The following is a 12,129-nucleotide window of genomic DNA, read 5'->3' on the forward strand; positions in this document are numbered from 1 at the left end:
AATACGCTTTTCATTTTCTCTCTTTCCTTTTTTACTTTTGAGACTCATTTTATATGAGATTAAAGTGTACACAATTTAAGTACATATACTGATGAATTACTGCATATGTATATACCCATATAGCATGATCTAAATCAAGAATATCCCCAAAACCCCAAAGACTTCATCCTGTCCTCTTGATTCAGTCAATACTCCCAAAGGTAACCACTAATCTGACCTCTATCATCACAGATTAATTATGCCAGTTTTGCTGGAAATAGAACTGCCATATGACCCAGCAATCCCACTTCTGGGCATACACACTGAGGAAACCAGATCTGAAAGAGACATGTGCACTCCAATGTTCATCGCAGCACTGTTTATAATAGCCAGGACATGGAAGCAACCTAGATGCCCATCAGCAGATGAATGGATAAGGAAGCTGTGGTACATATACACCATGGAATATTACTCAGCTGTCAAAAAGAATTCATTTGAACCAGTCCTAATGAGATGGATGAAACTGGAGCCCATTATACAGAGTGAAGTAAGCCAGAAAGATAAGAACATTACAGCATACTAACACATATATATGGAATTTAGAAAGATGGTAACGACAACCCCTATATGCAAAACAGAAAAAGAGACACAGAAGTACAGAACAGACTTTTGAACTCTGTGGGAGAAGGTGAGGGTGGGATGTTGCGAAAGAACAGCATGTATATTATCTATGGTGAAACAGATCACCAGCCCAGGTGGGATGCATGAGACAGGTGCTCAGGCCTGGTGCACTGGGAAGACCCAGAGGAATCGGGTGGAGAGGGAGGTGGGAGGGGGGGATCGGGATGGGGAATACGTGTAAATCTATTGCTGATTCATGTCAATGTATGACAAAACCCACTGAAAAAATAAATTAATTAATTAATTAAAAAAAAATTATGCCAGTTTTGAACAACAAATGAAGATAATCATATCCTCTTTTCTGTCTGAATTCTTTTACTCAGACATATATTGATCAGATACATCAATAACACAGCACATAACAAAGTGCTTTTGTGTTACACTTGATTATATATAATCAATATATATATTACTTTTTATTTATTCATTCAACTGCTGTTGGACATTGAGGTTATCTCTAGTCTTGGGTTATTATGAACAAAGCTGCTATAAACTTTACCATACATGTCTTTTTTTTTTTTTTTTTTTATTTTTTTATGTTGGAGGCTAATTGCTTCACACATTGTCAGTGGGTTTTGTCATACATTGAATGAATCAGCCATAGATTTACACTATATTCCCACCGATTCCCCTCCCACTCCCTTCACCGATTCCTCTGTTGGTCTTCCAGTGCCCCAGGCCGGAGCACTTGTCTCATGCATACCACATGGGCTGGTGATCTGTTTCACCATAGATATATATCATGCTGTTCCTTTTGAAATATCACCCTCACTTCTCCCCACAGAGTTCAAAAGTCTGTTCTGTATTTTCTGTGTCTCTTTTTCTGTTTTGCATATAGGGTTATCGTTACCGATCTTTCTAAATTCCTATATGTTTAAGGTATGCTGTTATGTCTTTATCTTTCTGGCTTTACTTCACCTCTGTATACAGGGGTTCGAAGTTTCATCCATCTCATTAGGATGGTTCAAATGAATCTTTTTGACGGCTGAGTAAAATTCCATGGTGTATATGTCACAAGCTTCCTTATCCATTCACTGCTGATGGGCATCTAGGTATTGCTTCCATGTCCTGGCTATTGAATAAGACAGGTGGCGCGATGAACATTGGGGTGCATGTTATGTCTCTTTCAGATCTGGTTTCCTCAGTGTGTATGCAAGACGTGGGAAGCTGGGTCTATGGCAGTTCTATTTCCAGTTTCTTAAGGAGTCTCCACACTGTTCTCCATAGTGTTTGTGCTAGTTTGCATTCCCACCAGCAGTGTAAGAGGGTTCTCTTTTCTCCACACCCTCTCCAGCATTTATTGCTTGTAGACTTTTGGATAGCAGCCATCCTGACTGGCGTGTAATGGTACCTCATTGTGGTTTTGATTTGCATTTCTCTGATAATGAGTGATGTTGAGCATCTTTTCATGTGTTTGTTAGCCATCTGTATGTCTTCTTTGAGAAATGTCTGTTTAGTTCTTTGGCCCATTTTTTGATTGGGTCATTTATTTTTCTGGAATTGAGCTTCAGGAGTTGCTTGTATATTTTTGAGATTAATCCTTTGTCTGTTTCTTCATTTGCTATTATTTTCTCCCAATCTGAGGCTGTCTTTTCACCTTGCTTATAGTATCCTTTGTAGTGCAAAAGCTTTTAAGTTTCATTAGGTCCCATTTGTTTAGTCTTACTTTTATTTCCAATATTCGGAGGTGGGTCATTAGGAGGATCTGCTGTGATTTATGTCAGAGAGTGTTTTGCCTATATTCTCCTCTAGGAGTTTTGTAGTCTCTGGTCTTACATTTAGATTTTTAATCCATTTTGAGTTTATTTTTGTGTATGGTGTTAGAAAGTGTTCTAGTTTCATTCTTTTACAAGTGGTTGACCAGTTTTCCCAGCACCACTTGTTAAAGAGGTTGTCTTTTTTCCATTGTATATCCTTGCCTCCTTTGTCAAAGATAAGGTGTCCATAGGTTCGTGATTTATCTCTGGGCTTTCTATTCTGTTCCATTGATCTATATTTCTGTGTTTTGTGCCAGTACCCAACACTGTCTTGATGATGTGGCTTTGGTGTAGAAGTCTGAAGTCAGGCAGGTTGATCCTCCCAGTTCCTTCTTCTTTTTCAAGATTACTTTGGCTATTCGAGGTTTTTTGTATTTCCATACAAATTGTGAAATTCTTTGGTCTAGTTCTGTGAAAAATACCGTTGGTAGCTTGATAGGGATTGCATTGAATCTATAGATTGCTTTGGGTAGAAAAGCCATTTTGACAATATTGATTCTTCCAATCCATGAACACGGTATGTTTCTCCATCTGTTTGTGTCCTCTTTGATTTCTTTCATCAGTGTTTTATAGTTTTCTATGTATAGGTCTTTTGTTTCTTTAGGTAGATATACTCCTAAGTATTTTATTCTTTTTGTTGCAATGGTGAATGGTATTGTTTCCTTAATTTCTCTTTCTGTTTTTTCATTGTTAGTATATAGGAATGCAAGGGATTTCTGTGTGTTAATTTTATATCCTGCAACTTTACTATATTCATTGATTAGTTCTAGTAATTTTCTGGTAGAGTCTTTAGGGTTTTCTATATAGAGGATCTACCATACATGTCTTTTAGTGAAAAATATTGAAAACTGAACAGAATTTACTAATTTTAGTGAATTTCAGTTTTTAATTTTTTTATGTAGCTTATGGTTAGTGCTTTGTGTTTTATTTAAGAAATTTTTGATTATCCAACTTATGAATATTCTTTCCTAAATTTCCCCCCAAAATTCTTAATATTGTATTCATGCTGTATTGCTTACATTTAGGTCTGTGATCCATGTCAAATTAATTTTGGTGCATAGTGTACAATAAGGGGTTTAGAGTTTTTTTCATCTGAAAATGAATTTTTTCATTTTTTTCATTTCAAATGAAAGACATAATTTCCTAAGCCTGCTTTAAACAAGTGAATTTGCAGTGATGCCCTTTTTTTGTAAATTACATGATCATGTATGCACCAACATTCTCTTTGACTTTTATTTCCTTTCCTAATAATTTGTTTAAGTTCTTTATATTCTAACCCTTATTTATCTTTTATATTTCTGTTACAACATTTTTACTTTCAAGAGCTCTTTTTTGTTCTCTGATTATTCCTTTTACATTGTAGACTTTTAAATCAAGGATAGCATTATATTCTCTCATCAGTGGATCTTATCTCTGTTGGGATTGATTTAATCTCCTGAATTGTTTCAGCCTCCTTTGAGTTCTTGTTTTGGTCTCCGTCTCCCCTGTAAGAGATGTTCTTAAATATCTAGTGATCATAGGCTACCCCGTTCTCCTCCATAGGGCTTCCCTGGTGCTCAGACAGTAAAGAATCTGCTTGCAATGCAGGAGACCTGGGTTCGATCTCTGGGTTAGGAAGATCCCCTGGAGAAGAAAATGGCAACCCACTCCAGTGCCCTTGCCTAGAGAATTCTATGAACAGAGGAGTCTGGTGGGCTACAGTCCATGTGGTCCCAAACAGTCGGACATGACTGAAGGGCTAATACTTTCAAAGTTGATTAAAATCCTACTTGATATGAGGAGAGCTTATGAGCTGAAGGGCTTCACTGTGCCGCTTTTCTCTTGGTTTTACCAGTTTCTGCAAAGGAATCTTTCACTCTTAACCCATGGAGATACAAACCCATGACCTGAGTATAAGACCATTTTGTTCAACTGTGCCCACTATCCCTAAATCCAAAGTCATTCTGCTTCATTTTCCAAGAAGAATAAACATACAGATCTATGCTACAGTTGAGGAGGGAGTAGTCGTCTGTCAGTTGTTTGGAGTGGAGAAATAGAACAAGTCACTTAATTGCTTTGTATTACCAACTTCCAACCTTCTTTGCTTCTACCCACCCTCCCATCACTATATCCCATTAAATAATATGCTGTCAATCCCAGGATCCTGTGGGACAAATATGATTATTTCTTGATTGATCCTCATTACAAAATGTAAACTAAAACTTTAAGTTTTTCTAGTTTCCTGGGGAAGTTGCCATTTGAATGTTTTAGTTATATTTTAAAATACCAGGTTGATCTCCATTACCTGCTATTTTATCCCCCTCACTCCCACTCATTATCTTTTGCCTTATGGGTTTACGAAAAATGTTTTTTGTATTCTTGCCATCATTTTAGTTGTATTTGGGTAGAAAACCAAGTTTTCTACATTCATTGTCTGATTTGGATTCCCTGTTGGCTCTCTTTGGCACAAGATAAATTACATTCTGGAAGCAAAACAAAGCAACAAATGAGTTGTCTCTCTTGAAGTGAAAGTGCAAAACAATTAATCTTATTGCCTAAAGTTCAACAAACTTTAGTTTATCTATTTTTTTTCTTTCACACTTAGAAAGCATCTGTAGGTTTTGTGAACAACTCCCAAATGCTCACATTGACTGAATGTATAATATGCAACTTTATTTGAAATAAAAGCTTACAAAATAGAACAACATTTATATTGAAAAATACTGTCATTTTTCTAAACTTCCAACAGAATATCTCTTTTCTAAGTCTCCTTGAATTTGGACATTGACCACTAAAATTTCTTTCTGAAAAAAAAAAAAAAAATAGATCGTGTGTTATTTATTGCCAAAAGAATTAAATAAGTCAGTACAGCTGGCTAGACAATTTTTTACTTTCATCACTATTTCATGTTTTATCCCTTTTGGGAAAGTGCCCCTAAATGCAAACTTGCCTCTACAAAGAGACAAGAAAACTTCTTAAGACTGATGTCAAATAATGGTTGACTTCAACTAGCACCACTAAGCCATTTGAAATTCATCTTTACTAAGATACAAGTATCAAACAATCAATGGGATATAAACAGTGGGGCAACATCTTTAAGTACTGGGGGATATTTGGCCTGTAATTTCTTACCCAGTCAAATTATCTTCCAAATATGAAGCCATCATAATAACTTTTTAAGATACATAACATGTAAAATAGTTCCTCATTACCAGATCTGCACTGTTAAGAAACATTAAAGTAGATCCTTCAATCAGAAAAAAAATATTTCCAGATTGAAACTTAGATCAATACAAAAAAGCTAAGGCCACCAGAAATAATAAATATGTGGATAAATGTAAAACGTTTCATTAGTTAAATCTCTCCCAAACATAATTAGCTGTTTAAAAAAAAATTAGAACAAGGTAAATAGGAGTTTAACAACAAATATAAATACATAACACAAGACAACAATAACACAAAGACCAGGAGAGGAGAAACAAGCACATAATGTGTTAAAGTCACTTTACTACACATCAAAGTGTTCATTGCTCAGTCATGTCCAATTCTTTGCAAGCCATAGACTGTAAACTGCCAGGCTCCTTGGTCCATGGAATTTTCCAGGCAAGAATTCTGGAGTGGGTAGCCCTTCCCTTCCCCAAGGGATCATCCCAACCCAGGGATCGAACCTGGGTCTCCTGCACTGCAGGTGGTTTTTTACTGTCTGAGCCACTAGGGAAGTCCTATACATGAGGCAGTATAATAGTAATTGGAGGTAGAATGTGAGCAATTAAACCTACACACTATTAACACTTAAGCAATCATTCAAATAACACAACAAACACTGCTATAACTGTTCTGTTATTTGAGTGATTGTTTTAGCATACACAAACACTAAAATATCGGTTCACTAAAATGAGCCAAAAGGTGATGAAACAAATCATAAGAGATAATTTACACAATGGGAGAGAGAAAATAAGGGAAGAAATGACAAAGAACAGAAGGGACAAATAGAAAAGAAATAACATGATAGTAGATTAAAATCTAGGTGGTAGTGGTTTAGTCACTAAGCCCTGTGCAATTCTTGCAACCCAATGGACTATGGCTTGCCAGGCTCCTCTGTCCATGGGGATTCTCCAGGCAAGAATACTGGAGTGAGTTGTTTCCTTCTCCAGGGGATCTTCCCGACACAGGAATCAAACCTAGGTCTCCTGGATTGCAGGCAGACTACCAACTGAGCTATGAGGGAAGCCCCTAGATTATAATCTAATCATATCACTAATCACATTAAATATATGATAACATTAAAAGCCCACTTAAAATGCAGACATTATCAGACTGGTTACAAGGATAAGATCCAACAAAACAATGCCTAAGAGAAAAGCACATCAATGTCTTTTCTCTCTCTACTAATAATATTTTTTGTCTTTGCCTTTAAGTGTGTATTAGGATAATGTGCTTAGAACCTAATTTTTGTGTGTATTTATCCTTCCTTGTGCTTATAGAATTTTCTGTATTCTTGACTTGATGGTTTTAGTTAGTTTATAAGCTATATATATATATATATGCAAAATTATAATATCTAAAATCTGTGAAGAATGAAAATTAATTTTAGGAAAAGTTAGCTAAGTTTAATTATCTTATTTTTAAGAGAAACTTGAGTAAAAAAATATTTTTATTTTTAAATAGGAGGAAAAACCATTCTTGTGCATACCACATACTATGCACCATACCTTCTACTTTGTATAGACATTCTTAGATAAAAGTAAATCATAACTTTTTAAAGAGGAAACTAAATTTTTTTTACTTACACTATTGAATTTCCTTTTGTGGAAAAAAGAAATGACACAAAAAGAAAAGGCTAATATAATAGTGAAAACATAGACAGAAAATGCCATTTTCTGTTAAAAAGAGCACTGAAAACAATATTACATCATTATATCTACAACTTAACTGATCATACTAAACGTGCTGTGAAATATAGTTATGGAAACTGTTATGGTCGCAAACAGTCAGACACAACTGGCGACTCACACAAACATATCTTCTTTCAGATTCCACATATAAATGATATCATATGATATTTGTCTTTGACTTAATCCATTTACTATGATAATATCCAAGTCCATGTTGCTGCAAATGGCATTATTGCGGTTCTTTTTTATGGCTGAGAAATATTCCAATTTATTTATGTTCCATATCTTCTTTATCCACTCAACTGTCAATAGATACTTAGACGGCTTCCCTATCTTAGCTACTGTAAATAGTACCGCTATGAACAAAAGGGTGTATGCATCTTTTTAAATTAGAGTTTTCATCTTTTCTGGATATATGCCCAGGAGTGGCAATACTGGATCACAGGGTAACTCTATTTTCGTTTCTTAAGGGATCTCCCTACTGTTCTCCATGGTGACTGAATCAATTTATGTTCCCACCAAGAGTATAGAAGCGCGCCTTTTTCTCCACACTTTCTCCAGCATTTGCTATTTGCAGACTTTTGATGATGGTCATTCTGACTGGTGTAAGGTGATACCTCAATATAGTTTTGATTTGCATTTCTCTAACAATTAGTGATATTGAGCATCTTTTCATGTGTCTGTTGACCACCTGTATGTCTCTTTGGAGAAATGTCTATTTAAGTCTTCTGTTTATTTGGAGGGGAAGACTTTGCTTTTCTGATATTGAACTGCTTGAGCTATTCTTGTATTTGAAAATTAAGCCCTTGTCAGTAGCATAATTTACAAGTATTCTCTCCTAGTCTGTGGGTTGTCTTTTTCTTTTGTTTATGGATTCATTTGCTATGCATAAGCTTATAATTTTTATTAGGTATCATGTGTTTATTTGTTTTGCTTTGGGAGACTCACCTAAGTAAACATTGCTACAATTTATGTCAGAAAATATTTTGCCTATACTCTCTTCCAGGAGTTCTGGGGGTCTCTTCTTATACTTAAGACTTTAAGTAATTTTTATTTTTGTGTATGGTGTGAGGGAGTGTTTGAACTTCATTTATTTATATACAGCTGCCCAACTTTCCCAATACCACTTGCTGAGAGACTTTTGTTTTGCCAATGTGTATTCTTGCCTCCTTTGTTGAAGATTAAGTGACTGTAGGTGTGTGGGTTTCTTCTTGGGGTGTCTGTTCTGTTCCATTGACCCATATGTCTGTTTCTGCACCAATACCATGCTGTTTTGGTTGCTGTGGCTTTATAGTATTATCCGAAGTCCAGGAAAGTTAGGCCTCCAGCTTTATTCTTTTTCCTAAGAATTGCCAAAGCAATTGTGTGGTTCCAGATAAATTTTAGAAGTATTTGTCCAGTTCTGTGAAAAATGTCATGACTAATTTGATAGGGATTGCCTTAAACCAACAGATTACTTTCTGTAGTATGGTCGTTTTCCCAATATTAATTATTCCAACTCAAGAGCATGGGATACTGAATGTTACTTTTAATTCATAAGCATTGTCACAATATTCTCTCTGAAGACCCCAATTGTCTGCATTCTTTATAAGGTTCACAATGATATATATGCACCCATACATGTATATACACACAGAGACACACATACACATCAATCACAGTTCTAGTTCCAGCTTTTATCCATCAATTTCATCCATTTATATAAAAGGCAATTGAATGTAGACTATGGTTGCTCTCTTCATTTCTCTCTATGAGATTCTCACGATTGACTTAGGGACTCACTGATCTCCTGAAATTGCCCTCACAAAAATAATGAATGACCTTTTTCATCACTAGATAAATGAGAATCTATTTTTTTTTCATGTTTTCAGTATCTTCAATACCCACATGGTTAATCTTTATTCCCTTATGAATTCCCTAACATTTCTGGATTTCTGAGGCTTTATTGAATGATAGCACTTTCAAAGCACTCTTTATTTTGATTATTTTTTTATCACTCTTGTGATATACAATTATGTAATGCTAAACTGAATTTTTTACAGATTTAAACTCTACTGAAGATCATTACCTCATTCCATTTTACTTACGGTTTATCAGTAGTGTGTTGCATATTATAGCATTTAATAAGTAAATTCAAGGAAAACTATGAATCATTAAAAAAATTTTAGCATCTTCTATTTATAAAATGGTAGCAAAACAATAATACTAAATAAACTACTTATTTTCCATTTAGCAGCAATATGTGTTAAACATGAAAGATATTGAATGGTAAGTAACATAATTAGAAATGTGTTTTAAAAAACTCAATCGAGGGTGGAATGTGGCTAGATTAAAGTTAGAAAGTTAAAAGGTATGTAATGTATTATTCTCAGGACTAAACTGTATCTTAAAAATATGAAAGTGTTACTAAATATTGGTAGCAAACAATGACTTTCCACAACTAAGGACGTGGCTTTCAGGTTCTTGAAGTTTATGTGCCTTTCAGGTTCTTGAAGTTTTACCTACTCAGTACTGAAATTATTATTTTCCTCTTCCAATGAGCCTGCTTTTCTTCTTCCAGTGTTCCTACATTAGTGAATGAAACCACAATTCAGACAGTACCGTCAAATGGAAACCTGAGAGTCATAGGGAACAATTTTATCTTCATTACTCTCTACAACCAACATGTTCTACATATTTCATTTCAAAACACTTCTTGACTCCATCTACTTCTCTCCATTCCCACTGTAAACTTCATTAATAAACTCCGATAACCCTACAGGAGAACTGTTGCAATACTCTCAAAATTCAAGTTGCTTTCTTCCAATTTTTGCCACACTGAATAGAGTTCTCCTTCTTTACAAACGGAAAATCTGATCATGTTCTGCCCCGGAACAAAATGCTATAAGGGCTCTACATTGTAACTTTCCACCCAGTAAACTCTACCATGTTTGACCAGGTGCTTCCTGATCTGTGACTCCTTCTCTCTCAAGCCACATCCCTTGCTGCTTCTTTGCGTTTCAGACTTGTCAACATTTTAAATTCCCTAAACCAGTCATGGTCTCTCTAGTCTTAGGGACTTTACACATGCAGTTCCTCTGTCTGCAATTCTTTTCCCTGCCTCTTTCTCTGACTAATTCCTACTCATTTGTAAGGTTTCAACTTACATGCTATATCTTTCAGCAAGCTTTCCCAAACTCCTAAGATAATTGCTTCTTATGTATTCCCATAATCAACCTGTTCTTTCACATAACTTGTAATGCATTGTAATTTTCTGTTCACTTGTCTGTTCCCCCCAACAACAGTACTACTTGAAGAAATCACCTACAATAATATTTTTCACTATCATCTCCTTAAAATCTAGCACAGAAAATAAAATATGGTAGGCATATATATACACACACACACATTATATATATATATATATATATATATATATATATACACACACACATATGATGTATATATTTCATTAAATAGCTGAAGGAATTATCTTGAAACATCTAATCTATATTTGTTAGTTTTTTAAAAAAGTAATTCAAAAATATATTTCACTTAAAAATGTACTGTACTTTTATTCTTCTCAAATTATATTTTCAATTATGTGTCAAAAATAGTTTAAATTTGTTGATGTATTATGAAGTTCTATACTCATTATTTCTTTTTAAATTTCATTCCTTTATTCTGGCTCGACATTTGTCTCCTGAAATGTCACCCTTTGGTAGTCATAATGCCTACATATGAGAAACACAGTCGACAGGTTCAGGATGCGGTCTTATCAGATGAACTGTCCCCATGCTGCCGTGAGTCTAGCCAGAAGGAGCAGCATCACTTGACAAGGTTGTCCCTTTATAATCCTTCGCCCTCTTCTGTTTGAATTAAGAGTGGAGACCTAACCCACAAACTGAGCAACTCTCTCTCTCTCTCTCTCTCTATTACCTCCACAAGGTTTCCATGGTGTATCCTGGTAGTTCTTTATCTTAGACTATTTAATTTAAGCAAGTTCTTTTCTATTCACATCCTTCCTACATGCATGTGTATTTTAACCATATTTACTGAATAAATACAAAGGGATGAGAAGGAAGAAAAGAATGAAGGGTGGGAAAACAGAGAGAAAAAGCAAGGGAAAAAACAAGGAAGATGGGACGGAAGGAATAAAAGTTCTTATCTAATAGGGCTTGTAAATAAACTAGCTAGAGAACCAAATATAAGCATACAGAAAAGTATAATATCTTAGGCATAATTTTATAGCTTTAAAATCAAAACTGTTAAAAAAAATTCTCAAGCTATAAAACAGATGTGCTGTATTCTTCAGAATGAGTTAGTCGATGTTTGAGGCAGAGCAGGGATAAAGGTATGTGAAAACTTTATGGTATTAGGACTTATGAGCTCAAAATATAATTATGGTCTATAAATAACTTTCTCACTGATTTTTAAAGTAGTCATGCTTTCTTTTCAGATTAAATAATTCTATAATTTGAATGTTTTCTGTGAGTGGAATCCCAGAAAATATCACATGGAGTGAGTAACAAATTAACATTATAGACAATAAATCTTTTTCTCTGGAAAGAAGGTCTTCTTCCAAAGAGTGGAATCAGAAAATTTATGAAGAAGATAGGATTTTGGTTATGTCTTAAATTATTTTTACAGGCCCAGATATATGAAGACCAAAATTCACATACAAGAAATCTCAAATACCATCCTGTCTAGAGGGTGCTTCTTTTTGATTGAATTTTAAGATTTATGAGTAAGTGTCAGATTGTGGGGAAACTTGGAAGCTAAACTCAGGACTTTATTGTGCAATAAGGAAACTGTAAAAACCTGGAAGGTAGGAGGGGAGGACACATGATAAAATACAG

This window comes from Cervus canadensis, chromosome 4 (assembly GCF_019320065.1).
Source record: "Cervus canadensis isolate Bull #8, Minnesota chromosome 4, ASM1932006v1, whole genome shotgun sequence".
NCBI classification, from domain to species: domain Eukaryota; kingdom Metazoa; phylum Chordata; class Mammalia; order Artiodactyla; family Cervidae; genus Cervus; species Cervus canadensis.